At 39.3% G+C, this 13,838-nt stretch overlaps 1 pseudogene; it reads left to right on the top strand.

The window, feature by feature from the left end:
- Window positions 1-2,079: 2,079 nt before the first annotated feature.
- On the top strand, window positions 2,080-4,189 carry LOC123946392 (annotated as a pseudogene).
- Window positions 4,190-13,838: the final 9,649 nt, after the last annotated feature.

The following is a 13,838-nucleotide window of genomic DNA, read 5'->3' as shown; positions in this document are numbered from 1 at the left end:
CTCTCAATAAATGCTGAAAAAGCATTTGACAAAGTACAGCATCCCTTCCTGATCAAAACTCTTCAAAGTGTAGGGATAGAGGGCATACACCTCAATATTATCAAAGCCATCTATGAAAAACCCACTGCAAATATCATTCTCAATGGAGAAAAACTGAAAGCTTTTCCATTAAGGTCAGGAATACATCAGGGATGTCTATTATCACCATTGCTATTCAACATAGTACTAGAAGTCCTAGCCTCAGCAATCAGACAACAAAAAGAAATTAAAGGCATCCAGATCGGCAAAGAAGAAGTCAAACTATCACTCTTCACAGATGATATGATACTATATGTGGAAAACCCAAAAGACTCCACTCCAAAACTGCTAGAACTTGTACAGGAATTCAGTAAAGTGTCAGGATATAAAATCAATGCACAGAAATCAGTTGCATTTCTGTACACCAACAAGAAGACAGAAGAAATAGAAATTAAGGAGTCAATCCCATTTACAATTGCACCCAAAACCGTAAGAAGACATCCAGATGGCCAACAGACACATGAAAAAGTGCTCCACATCACTCGGCATCAGGGAAATACAAATCAAAACCACAATGAGATATCACCTCACACCAGTCAGAATGGCTAAAATTAACAAGCCAGGAAATGAGAGATGCTGGCGAGGATGCGGAGAAAGGGCAACCCTCCTACACTGTTGGTGGGAATGCAAGCTGGTGCAACCACTCTGGAAAACAGCATGGAGGTTCCTCAAAATGTTGAAAATAGAACTACCCTATGACCCAGCAATTGCACTGCTGGGTATTTACCCTAAAGATACAAACGTAGTGATCCAAAGGGGCACGTGCACCCAAATGTTTATAGCAGCAATGTCTACAATAGCCAAACTATGGAAAGAACCTAGATGTCCCTCAACAGATGAATGGATAAAGAAGAGGTGGTATGTATACACAATGGAATACTATGCAGCCATCAAAAGAAATGAAATCTTGCCATTTGCGATGATGTGGATGGAACTAGAGGGTATCATGCTTAGTGAAATAAGTCAATCGGAGAAAGACAACTATCATATGATCTCCCTGATATGAGGACATGGAGATGCAACATGGGGGTTAGGGGGATAGGAGAAGAATAAATGAAACAAGATGGGATTGGGAGGGAGACAAACCATAAATGACTCTTAATCTCACAAAACAAACTGGGGGTTGCTGGGGGGAGGTGGGGTTGGGAGAGGGGGAGGGGGTTATGGACATTGGGGAGGGTATGTGCTATGGTGAGTGCTGTGAAGTGTGTAAACTTGGTGATTCACAGACCTGTACCCCTGGGGATAAAAATACATTATATGTTTGTTAAAAAAAAAAAAAAAAGAAAGGATGAATACCCAAACTTTTGTAACAACATGGACGGGACTGGAAGTGATTATGCTGAGTGAAATAAGTCAAGCAGAGAGAGTCAAGTATCATATGGTTTCACTTATTTGTGGAGCATAACAAATGACATGGAGGACATTGGGAGATGGAGAGGAGAAGGAAGTTGAGGGAAATTGGAAGGGGAGGTGAACCATAAGAGACTATGGACTCTGAAAAACAACCTGAGGGTTTTGAAGGGGCGGGGGGTGTGAGGTTGGGGGAACCAGGTGGTGGGTAATAGGGAGGGCATGTATTGCATGGAGCACTGGGTGTTGTGCAAAAACAATGAATACTGTTACGCTGAAAAAATAAAGAAATTTAAAAAATTTAAAAAAAAAGAGAGAGAAGTCAGCTTGGAAATATTTGAACCTCGTTTCCAGTACATTTGTAAAATAATGTACAAGATCAAGAGGGCTAATGCAGTGTGGGTAATTGGGAGGCACAAAACGAGTTCTAGTATCTCTTGTATTCCCAGGGTAAATATTTTTATCGCTATGGGAAACCACAGCATGTTTAGTGAGCTCCTCCTCTTTAGGATGTCTCCCGGCCCTCAGACCTAGATTATGCTCTTCATGTTATTTCTGGTGATTTACCTCCTCACTCTGATGGGGAACCTAGTGATGCTGCTGGTGATTAGGGCTGATTCCCATCTCCCATGTACTTCTCCCATGTCCATGTACTTCTTTTTGAGACATCTCTTCTTCCTGGACCTCTGCCACTCATCTGTCACAGTCCCCAAGAAGCTGAGGAATCTACTTTCTGAAAGAAAAACCATCTTTGTAGAGAGCTGCCTGGCTCAGGCCTTTTTTTTTTCCATTTTATTTATTTTTTCAGCATAACAGTATTCATTCTTTTTGCACAACACCCAGTGCTCCATGCAAAACGTGCCCTCCCCATTACCCACCACCTGTTCCCCCAACCTCCCACCCCTGACCCTTCAAAACCCTCAGGTTGTTTTTCAGAGTCCATAGTCTCTCATGGTTTGCCTCCCCTCCCCAATGTCCATAGCCCGCTCCCCCTCTCCCAATCCCACCTCCCCCCAGCAACCCCCAGTTTGTTTTGTGAGATTAAGAGTCATTTATGGTTTGTCTCCCTCCCAATCCCATCTTGTTTCATTTATTCTTCTCCTATCCCCCTAACCCCCCATGTTGCTTCTCCATGTCCTCATATCAGGGAGATCATATGATAGTTGTCTTTCTCCGATTGACTTATTTCACTAAGCATGATATGCTCTAGTTCCATCCACGTCGTCGCAAATGGCAAGATTTCATTTCTTTTGATGGCTGCATAGTATTCCATTGTGTATATATACCACATCTTCTTTATCCATTCATCTGTTGATGGACATCTAGGTTCTTTCCATAGTCTGGCTATTGTAGACATTGCTGCTATAAACATTCGGGTACACGTGCCCCTTCGGATCACTATGTTTGTATCTTTAGGGTAAATACCCAGCAGTGCAATTGCTGGGTCATAGGGTAGTTCTATTTTCAACATTTTGAGGAACCTCCATGCTGTTTTCCAGAGTGGTTGCACCAGCTTGCATTCCCACCAACAGTGGAGGAAGGTTCCCCTTTCTCCACATCCTCGCCAGCATCTGTCATTTCCTGACTTGTTAATTTTAGCCATTCTGACTGGTGTGAGGTGATATCTCATTGTGGTTTTGATTTGTATTTCCCTGATGCCGAGTGACGTGGAGCACTTTTTCATGTGTCTGTTGGCCATCTGGATGTCTTCTTTGCAGAAATGTCTGTTCATGTCCTCTGCCCATTTCTTGATTGGATTGTTTGTTCTTTGGGTGTTGAGTTTGCTAAGCATGGTACTGGCACACAAACAGACACATAGATCAGTGGAACAGAATAGAGAGCCCAGAAATAGACCCTCAACTCTATGGTCAACTCATCTTCGACAAAGCAGGAAAGAATGTCCAATGGAAAAAAGACAGCCTCTTCAATAAATGGTGCTGGGAAAATTGGACAGCCACATGCAGAAAAATGAAATTGGACCACTTCCTTACACCACACACGAAAATAGACTCCAAATGGATGAAGGACCTCAATGTGAGAAAGGAATCCATCAAAATCCTTGAGGAGAATGCAGGCAGCAACCTCTTTGACCTCAGCCATAGCAACATCTTCCTAGGAACAACGGCAAAGGCAAGGGTAGCAAGGGCAAAAATGAACTATTGGGATTTCATCAAGATCAAAAGCTTTTGCACAGCAAAGGAAACAGTGAACAAAACCAAAAGACAACTGACAGAATGGGAGAAGATATTTGCAAACGACATATCAGATAAAGGGCTAGTATCCAAAATCTATAAGGAACTCAGGCCTTCTTTTTGTTTGCCACCAGGGATACTGAGGTCTATCTACTGGCTGTGATGACCTATGACTGCCGTGTAGCCATCATCTCCCCTTTGTTATATAGTCAGGTGATGTGCAACCAGCTCTGTGTTGGAGTGGTGTGAGGCTCCTGGGGCCTTTGCTGATCATCAATATCCTCTTGGCTGTCAATTTAGACTACTGTGAGGATCAAACTATTTCTCACTTCAGCTGTGAGCTGTCTTCTCTCTTCCCTCTATCTTGCTCTGATAACCACCAAATTCATACTCTTGTTCTGCTCCTTTGTCTTGAATTTCCTTGGAACTTTCCTTATGACTGTTTTCTCTTATTCCTGCGTTGTCTCCACCATCCTGAGCATCAGCTCCACTTCATGTAGAAGCAAGGTTTTTCTACTTGCTTTTCTCACCTCATTACTGTGATCTCGTTCTATGACTCAGCTTAATGTTTTATGATTGGAGTTGATATTCTCTTTACAGTACAATGTGGTCATTCCCATGCTGAAACTTGTATTTACACTTTGCAGAACAAGGAAGTGGAGACGGCTTTGAGAAGAATGTTAAGAAGATACGTTAATTCTTTCACATAGTGGACCAGAGAAATAGTACTATGGAGAAGCTAAACTACTTTGCCATAAGATATTTTGTAACTAAAAATTAGGATTCTTTTCCCTCTCCCTCCTTCCCTCTCTCTTTCTTTCTTTCTCTCTCTCTGCATTAGAGTCCATGCTCAGTGGGGAGTCTTCTTGAGATTCTCTCCCTCTCCTTCTGCCCCTCCCACAACTCAAAGGCATGCGCATGTTCTCTGTCCTCTCTCTAAAATAAATAAATCTTTTCTAAAAAGGAAGAAAAGGGGAGCCTGCATGGCTCAGTTGTTAAATGTCTGAATTCAGCTCAGGTCATGATTCCAGGGTTCTGGGATTGAGCCCTGCATCCAGCATGGTACTCAACAGGAAGCTTGCTCCTCCTTCTCCCACTTGCCTTGCTTTTGTTCGGTCTCTCACTCTCTCTGTTGAATAAATAAAATCTTAAAAAAATAAAAAAGGAAAAATGAAAAAACAAAGACACACCCTAAGTTAAATGTTTTATACATATAGTCCTCTTTAATTATTTCATCAACCTTATATGACCTAAGTTTCACCAGTCAGTCTGAATCCAGAGTCCATTTTCACAATGCTTCTTAGTCTGGTATCCTCTGCGAAATATCTTTTTCTTTTCTTTTTTTTTCCCCTGCCAAAGATTTTATTTATTTGTTTTTGCACACACAAGAGAAAGAGAGAGTGAGCAAGAGCAAGCACGAGTGGTAGGGAGGGGCAGAGGGAAAAGCAGACTCCCCACTGAGCAAGGAGCTCAATGTGAGACTCATTCCAGGTTCCTGGGATCATGATCTCAGCCAAAGGCAGACACTAACTGACTGAGACACCCAGGTGCCCAAAACATCCATTTCTTAACTAGCATGAACCAAATTAAAATTATATTGGTTGGAACCAAAGAATCTAAACTGGTATTCAAATTGGCACTAAAAAGTAAGTTATGTTCTTCACTTGAGCTGCATTAAAATGTGTGGGCTTTTAAAATTAATATATAAGGAATTGCAAAAAACAGGAAATCTGTTTATATTCCCTTATAATTCTCTTATATTCTCACCATGGTATTCAATGGTGAGTATATTTACCACCTGATCACCTCAAATTATGCACCCATTAATAATGAAGTTATAATGATTAAGACACTGCTGCTCTCATATTGGATGTTGGGGATAAGAATATTAATACTCAAGGATAATTTCAAGCAAGACAAATTCAAATCTAGAAATTCTGATCTTACTTATGGCTTAGAGATGATCTAAAGCCAAGCTTTTAGTAGTTCATTCTCTACCTTACTGAATTACAATCCTATTAGAATTATGGTAGTTATACCATATTGGATTGCATGTGTAAAATTATGGAATTGGTCAAGAGTTTAACAGTGATACCTAGTAGAATTTGAGGTCTTAGAGTACCAAACTTCCAGACGATGAAGAAGTACCCCTCAGCTGCATCTGGCTGGCTCAGTGCTGGAGTGAGTGACTCTTGATCTTGAGATCATGAGTTTGAATCCTACTCTGGGTATGGAGATGACTTAAAAAAAACTTAAAAAAAAAAAACACACCTAGTGCACTTCCCTCAGCCAGCTTCTTCCTCCCTTAATGCAAAAGCACATGATTCTTCTCCTGCCTTCCCTTCTTGTTACTCTGTTAGTTTCCAAGATCCAAAATTAACAGAACTTGGGGTGGAATGAAGATCCAGAAAAGAAATTAGGAAATTTCCATTTAAAACAATAGTCCATTGATTCCTGTTTCTAAACTGTGGAGATAATTTGTGGGAAATGATTTTAAGTATGTTCAAGGAAGAAGTGGACTTGACATTTAAAAAATAATTTTAAAATCTTTTTACACATAAAGATACCTATATAATTTTATGAGAATATGTAAACGAGATTATTTTATGTAAGGTGCTTCATGGTGGTCCAATCTTACTTTTTTTCTTTACCTATGTCTCCTTTCCCCAATTTCTATTCTTCCTTCAACCACTACCTCCCTCCCTAGAAACCCATTAACTGAAAATATTTTCTTTTGTCACTTCCTCATACTCATAATCACACATAAGTCCTCATACATATGTGTACAGATATACATATTCATTTTACATATTCAGCTGTTCTTTTTTTTTAAAAGACTTTTAAAACTCCCTTTAAATATCAGGTTTTGGATGCCTGGGTGGCTCAGTTGGTTGGGTGACTGGCTTTGGCTCGGATTGTAGTCCTGCAGTCCTGGGATTGAGTCCCCCATCGGGCTCCCAGCTCCATGGGGAGTCTGCTTCTCTCTCCGACCTTCTCCCTTCTCCCTTCTCTCTCTCAAATAAATAAAAATAAAAATCTTAAAAAAATAAATATCAGGTTTTATAAATCAAACCACTATGAGATACCACTTCACACCAGTCAGAATGGCTAAAATTAACAAATCAGAAAACAACAGATGTTGGCGAGGATGCAGAGAAAAGAGATCCCCCTTACACTCCTGGTGGGAATGCAAACTGGTGTAGCCACTCTGGAAAACAGTATGGAGGTTCCTCAACAAGTTGAAAATAGAGCTACCCTACAACGCAGCAATTGCACTACTGGGTATTTACCCAAAGATACAGATGTGGTTATCTGAAGGGGCACCTACACCCCAATTTTATAGCAGCAATATCCACAGTAGCCAAACAATGGAAAGAGCCTAGATGTCCATTGACAGATGAATAGATAAAGATGTGGTGTATATATACAATGGAATATTACTCGGCCATCAAAAATTGAAATTGTGCCATTTGCAACTGTGTGGATGGAGCTAGAGGGTATTATGCCAAGTGAAATCAGTCAGTATGAGAAAGAAAATTATATGAGCTCACTCATATGTGCAATTTAAGAAACAAATCAAGAATCATAGGGGAGGAGAGGAAAAAGATAAAACAAGACAAAATCAGAGAGGGAGACCAACCATAAGAGACTCTTAATCATAGGAAACAAATTGAGAGTTGCTGAAGGGGAGAGGTTGAGGAGATGGGGAACCTGGGTGATGGACATTACGAGGGCATGTGAAGTAATGAGCACTGGGTATTATATAAGACTGATGAATTACACTTTTACTTCTGAAACCAATAATACATTACATATAATTAATTGAATTTAAATTTTTTTAAAAAGTGGTATAAAATAATAATAAAATATATTCAGTTGAATTGTTATTTAACAATAGCTGACCTCAATAACCATACCAGGGTCTGGGCCTACCATTATTGCAAATGCTTACACTTTCTAAGAGAGCAGTATCTTAAATACCACTTTTGGAGAGATGCATCCATATGCATATATGGCTTTGCTTCAACAAATATGGCAAAAGAAAAAGGGGCAAAATGACTTCTTGATTGATTACTTATTCCATTAGTGTTTCAGTCAATAAATTATGTTCTTAAGGAATTAGCAAAGACTGGCTGTCCTGGTTACCCTAAAACCAAAAATTTCTCCATTTCCTTCTCTTCCCTCAGGAAACTTTATGTCTCTGCTACAGTCTTTTACATGGTAATATAGTTCTAACTGAACATTGAATTGAGTTTGTTAAATTTGCTTGTAATAATTTATTTGGTGTTATGTGTTGTTTCATTAATATTTTAGGTGTTTGGTTCATACTATGATAATTTTATGGGTCCTGTTAACTTTTACACTATTCAAAAGTGGAACTTATTATGTGAGATTAAATCAATTTTTGAAGTTCAGAACTACAGTCATCCCAGTGGATTTCATCATAGAATACAGCTGTTGGACTTTTCCTAGAACTACATTCTTATACAACTCCTTGCCTATAATGGATATAATGGATTCCCTTATTTCCTTACTGATTTCTCCTGAGAACATTTACCTATTAAATCACACATCAGTATTCTTACTTGTCTCTGGTTCTAGGGAATCCAACCTAAGACACTCCACAATGCTTGATCAACCTCTCCAGCCTCCAGGAGGTAAATTACCTGATTGGTGAGTTAGGGAGAGGAAGCATTGCTCAATCCCACCTTTCTCCTCTTTCCTATCTGCTCATAGAAAAGGTACGTGCTAGTTTACTCATTTGGCCATGTGATAAAAAGGAGCATCTTCTGCCCTCTGTTGAGACATGTATGGTTTATCTTGTGCAATCTATGATGGGATGGGCAAATAAATCTAATTTAGGGGGAGTGTCAACTACTCATGACTCAGTAGAGCTTGTGTGTGTGTGTGTGTGTGTGTGTGTGTGTGTGTATGTTCCTTATGTTATATTCCTTAGTTTTATTTATATATTTTATTTCTTAGTTTTATTAGTATTCATATTTGTCTTAAGTTGAATTTGTATTGGTAATTAATATTTTATCATAATTTCTGATTCCTATGAGCATCATTCATTGGGTTCAGAATATAAGTTGAAAAGAATCATTCATTAGTAATCATCTCCTCACCTGAAGTAAGCAAATAAAATTTCATAACAGACAACTATAGAGAGAAAGGGAAACAGAGACAATACAGAGTACAGTAGTGTGTATACTAGTAAAATAAAAAATATGTATGAATATATATGTGTTATAAATATTTCTAAATGTTTGGAGTATCTTTGGGCAGATACACAAGGTAATAATGCAAGAGTAGATATTTATAGTCATTGTGCAGAGTGATATTACAGTGGTCAAATTAAATATATGGATGAATTATGACCTACTGTTTTTCTCTCTTCCTCCCACCCCGTCTCTCCTTCCCCCCTCACTCTCTCTTTTTCCTTCTCCTTTTACCCTTCTCTCCCTACTTATATGTGGTCTGTAAAGGAATACATATAAGAGTTTCATTTTGGCATTGCTTGTAGAGGAATGGAGTTGTAAACTTAGAATTATATAATTGGTGTCAATCAGAGAAGCAGAAAGGAAAAAAAACCTTGGTGTATACGTACCATGGGGCACTACGAAGTAGTAAGAAAAAACAGACTAGATACACTGATACTATACTGCTGAATATTAAAACCACAGTGCTGATTGGAAATGCATAAAACAGAGTAAACCATTTATATGTAAATAGTAAGCCAAATACTATTTACATAAACTGTACAAACCAACAATATACAAAGGCATGTTCTAATGAAAGGAGATGGGTCTGTGCAATGAGGATAAAAGTAAACAAAAAGTATATTGCAGGGAAGTATAATGGAAAAATGCCATGAATTTAGAAATTATACAATATTTAACCACAACAAAAAACAAAGAAAACCAAAAAACAACAGAAACAAAAACTAAGTTGAAAGCTTGGTTTCAGGCTATGCCTCCAAGAAATGTTGGATACCACCCCAGCTATCTTCTGGGTCCAGTTCAGCTGCCTACCCATTGGCTACTTAAACGTGGTGGCATCTCTTGTTGACTAGACCAGAGAATCCTTTGTTTTGATAATACTTTCAGGTACTTAGAATGGTCTGAAATCTATTTGGGGGTGGGGTGGGGAGTGAATGTGTGACTGGGAATGAAAAACATGAGATTGGGTTTTCAAATAATTACCTGGAGAGAATTGTAACTTTTTTGTTTGTTTGTTTGTTTAAGTAGGCTCCATGACCTTGAGATCAAGAACTGAGCTGAGATCAAGAGTCAGATACTTAATCGACTGAATTCTAGGCACACCTAGAATTGTAACTTCTTGATTGATCTTGGCTCTCTCTCTCTCTCTCTCTCTCTCTCTCTCTCTATATATATATATATATATATATATATATATACAGTCAAAGTTCAGAAATGCTTCTGAATATTTTGACTAGGGATTCCTGTAACCTTAATCAATATGGTTCTCTTTTCTCACAAATTATTTCCAGGAAGAAAAACAAAAACCCTGTTTGTCCCCAGATTTGGATAGCTAACTATATGCAAGTTTTCCTGATATCAGACCTATTCACCCATCAAGGCAGAAAACCAGTTCTCTTTCACTCTGCAGAAGATAGAAGCAAGCTACCATCTTGCATTCTCCTGGCTATCTGCCAGATGTTAAATAACAGAATTCAAACAAATAAATTTGAATATCTAATTGGCTAATCATGTTGAACATTTTTTTCATGTGTCTGTTAGCCATTTGTATGTCTTCTTTGGAGAAGTGTCTGTTTATGTCTTCTACCCATTTTTTAATTTTATTTTTTTAGTGTTCCAAGATTCACTGTTTATTCATCACACCCAGTGCTCAATGCAATACATGCCCTCCTTAATACCCACCATCAGGCTCACCCAACCCCTTCCCCCCTCCCCTCCAAAACCCTCAGTTTGTTACTGAGAGCCCACAGTCTCTCATGGCTCATCTCCCCTCCGATTTCCCCCAATTCACTTCTCCTCTCCAGCTCCCAAGGTCCTCCGTATTATTCCTTGCTCCACAAGTAAGTGAAAACATATGATAATTGACTCTCTCTGCTTGACCTATTTCACTCAGCATAATCTCCTCCAGTTCCTTCCATGCTGATATAAAAGTTAAGTATTCAACCTTTCTGAAGGAGGCATAACATTCCATTGTATATATGGACCATATATTCTTTATCCATTTGTCCATTGAAGGGCATCTTGGCTCTTTCCACAGTTTGGCTACTGTGGACATTGCTGCTATGAACACTGGGGTACATATGGCTCTTCTTTTCACTACATCTGTATCTTTGGGGTAAATACCCAGTAATGCAATTGCTGGGTCATAGGGTAGCTCTATTTTTAATTTCTTAAGGAGTCTCCACACTGTTTCCCAAAGTGGATGCACCAACTTGCATTCCCACCAACAGCATAAGAGAGTTCCCCTTTCCACTCTGGAAAACAGCATGGAGGTTCCTCAAAATGTTGAAAATAGAACTACCCTATGACCCAGCAATTGCACTACTGGGTATTTACCCTAAAGATACAAACATAGTGATCCGAAGGGGCACGTGTACCTGAATGTTTATAGCAGCAATGTCTACAATAGCCAAACTATGGAAAGAACCTAGATGTCCATCAACAGATGAATGGATAAAGAAGATGTGGTATATATACACAATGGAATACTATGCAGCCATCAAAAGAAATGAAATCTTGCCATTTGCGACGATGTGGATGGAACTAGAGCGTATCATGCTTAGTGAAATAAGTCAATCAGAGAAAGACAACTATCATATGATCTCCCTGATATGAGGACATGGAGAAGCAACATGGGGGGGTAGGGGGATAGGAGAAGAATAAATGAAACAAGATGGGATTGGGAGGGAGACAAACCATAAATGACTCTTAATCTCACAAAACAAACTGGGGGTTGCTGGGGGGAGGTGGGATTGGGAGAGGGGGAGGGGGCTATGGACATTGGGGAGGGTAAGTGCTATCGTGAGTGCTGTGAAGTGTGTAAACCTGGTGATTCACAGACCTGTACCCCTGGGGATAAAAATACATTATTTGTTTATTAAAAAAAAATTTGGAAGGGGAGGCGAACCATAAGAGACTATGGACTCTGAAAAACAACCTGAGGGTTTTGAAGGGTCAGGGGTGGGAGGTTGGGGGAACAGGTGGTGGGTAATGGGGAGGGCACGTTTTGCATGGAGCACTGGGTGTTGTGTAAAAGGAATGAATACTGTTACACTGAAAAAATAAATAAAATGAAAAAAAAAGAGAGTTCCCCTTTCTCCACATTCTCTCCAACACTTATTATTTACTGTCTTGTTAATTTTGGCCATTCTAACTTGCGTAAGGTGGTATCAGTGTGGTTTGGATTTGAATCTCCCTGATGGCTAATGATGATGAACATTTTTTCATGTGAAGCTTAGCCATTTGTATATCTTCTCTGGAGAAGTGTCTGTTCATGTCTTCTGCCCAGTTTTTGACTTGATTATTTGTTTTTTGGGTGTTGAGTTCTAGAAGTTCTTTATAGATCTTGGATATTAGCCCTTTGTCTGTAGTGTCATTTGCAAATATCTTCTCTCATTCTGTGGGTTGCCTCTTTGTTTTTTTGATTGTTTTCCTTTGCTGTGTAGAAGTTTTTTATCTTGATAAAGTCCCAAAAGCTCATTTTCACTTTTGCTTCTTTTGCCTTTGGAGACGTGTCTTGAAAGAAGTTGCTCTGGCCAGTGTTGAAGAGGTTACTGCCTATGTTTTCCTCTAGGATTTTGATGGATTCCTGTCTCTCACATTGAAGTCTTTCATCCGTTTAGAGTTCATCTTTGTGTATGGTGTAAGAGAATGGTCGAGTTTCATTCTTCTGTATATAGCTGTCCAATTTTCCCAGCACCATTTCCATTGGATATTTTTTCCTGCTTTGTCAAATATTAGTTGACCATAGAGTTGAGGGCCCATATCTGGGGTTGCTTTTCTATTCCATTGATCTATGTGTCTATTTTTGTGCCAGTACCATGCTGTCTTGGTGATCACAGCTTTGTAATACATCTTGAGTAGCATCATTAGCTGTCGGGGAAATTCAAAAAAGACCACCGTGAGAAACCACCTTACACCAGTTAGAATGGCCAAAATTAACAAGACAGTTTAGAACATGTGCTGGAGAGGATGTGGAGAAAGGGGAACCCTCTTACACTGTTGGTGGGAATACAAGTTAGTGCAGCCACTTTGGAAAACAGTGTGGAGATTCCTCAAGAAATTAAAAATAGAGCTACCCGATGACTCAGCAATTGCACTACTGGGTGTTATCCCAAAGATACAGATGTAGTGAAAAGAAGGGCCATATGTACCCCAATGTTCATAGCAGCAATGTCTACAATAGCCAAACTGTGGAAGGAGCAAGACGCTCTTCAACAGACAAATGGATAAGAAAGATGTGGTCTGTATATATAATGGAATATTACTCAACCATCAGAAAGGACAAATATCCACCATTTATACTGACATGGATGGAACTGGAGGGAATTATGCTGAGTGAAATAAGTCACACAGAGAAAAACAATTATCATATGGTTTCACTTATATGTGGAACATAAGGAACAACATGGAGGATATTAGGAGAAGAAAGGGAAAAATGAAGGTGGGGGGAAATAAGAGGGGGAGAGGAACCATGAGAGACTATGAAGTCTGGAAAACAAACTGAGAGGGGAAGGGAATGGGGGGATATGGGTTAGCCTGGTGATGGGTATTAAGGAGGGCACATATTGCAATGAGTACTGGGTATTATATGCAAACAATTAATCATGGAACATTACATCAAAAACTAATGAAGTAATATATGGTGACTAACATAACATAATAAAAAGGAAAAAAAAAGATCTACTTGGCTTCAATAAATGATTCATGAATCAGGCAGCACCCCATCTAGCATGTAGAGGCACGCTGAGGACTTGTACACAATGGAAGGTTTATATAGACAGAGGGTGGAGACATGAAAATTATTAGCAAAAGAAAAGGATTGTTCCAGAGGAGGACCTTTGCTAGGGGGAAAAGCAAGGTGTCTTATCATGCAGATGACCTCATCTTTCTTTGGGGGATGGAGAGGACTCAAGTGAGAGACACACTGGCCCTAAGGGAAAGAAAAATTTTCCTAACTGACTGGTTAAAGCCACATTTCTGGGGAATTTGAAAC

The sequence above is a fragment of the Meles meles genome, chromosome 7 (genome assembly GCF_922984935.1).
Source record: "Meles meles chromosome 7, mMelMel3.1 paternal haplotype, whole genome shotgun sequence".
Taxonomy (NCBI): domain Eukaryota; kingdom Metazoa; phylum Chordata; class Mammalia; order Carnivora; family Mustelidae; genus Meles; species Meles meles.
This window is presented reverse-complemented; position numbering and strand designations above follow the sequence as displayed.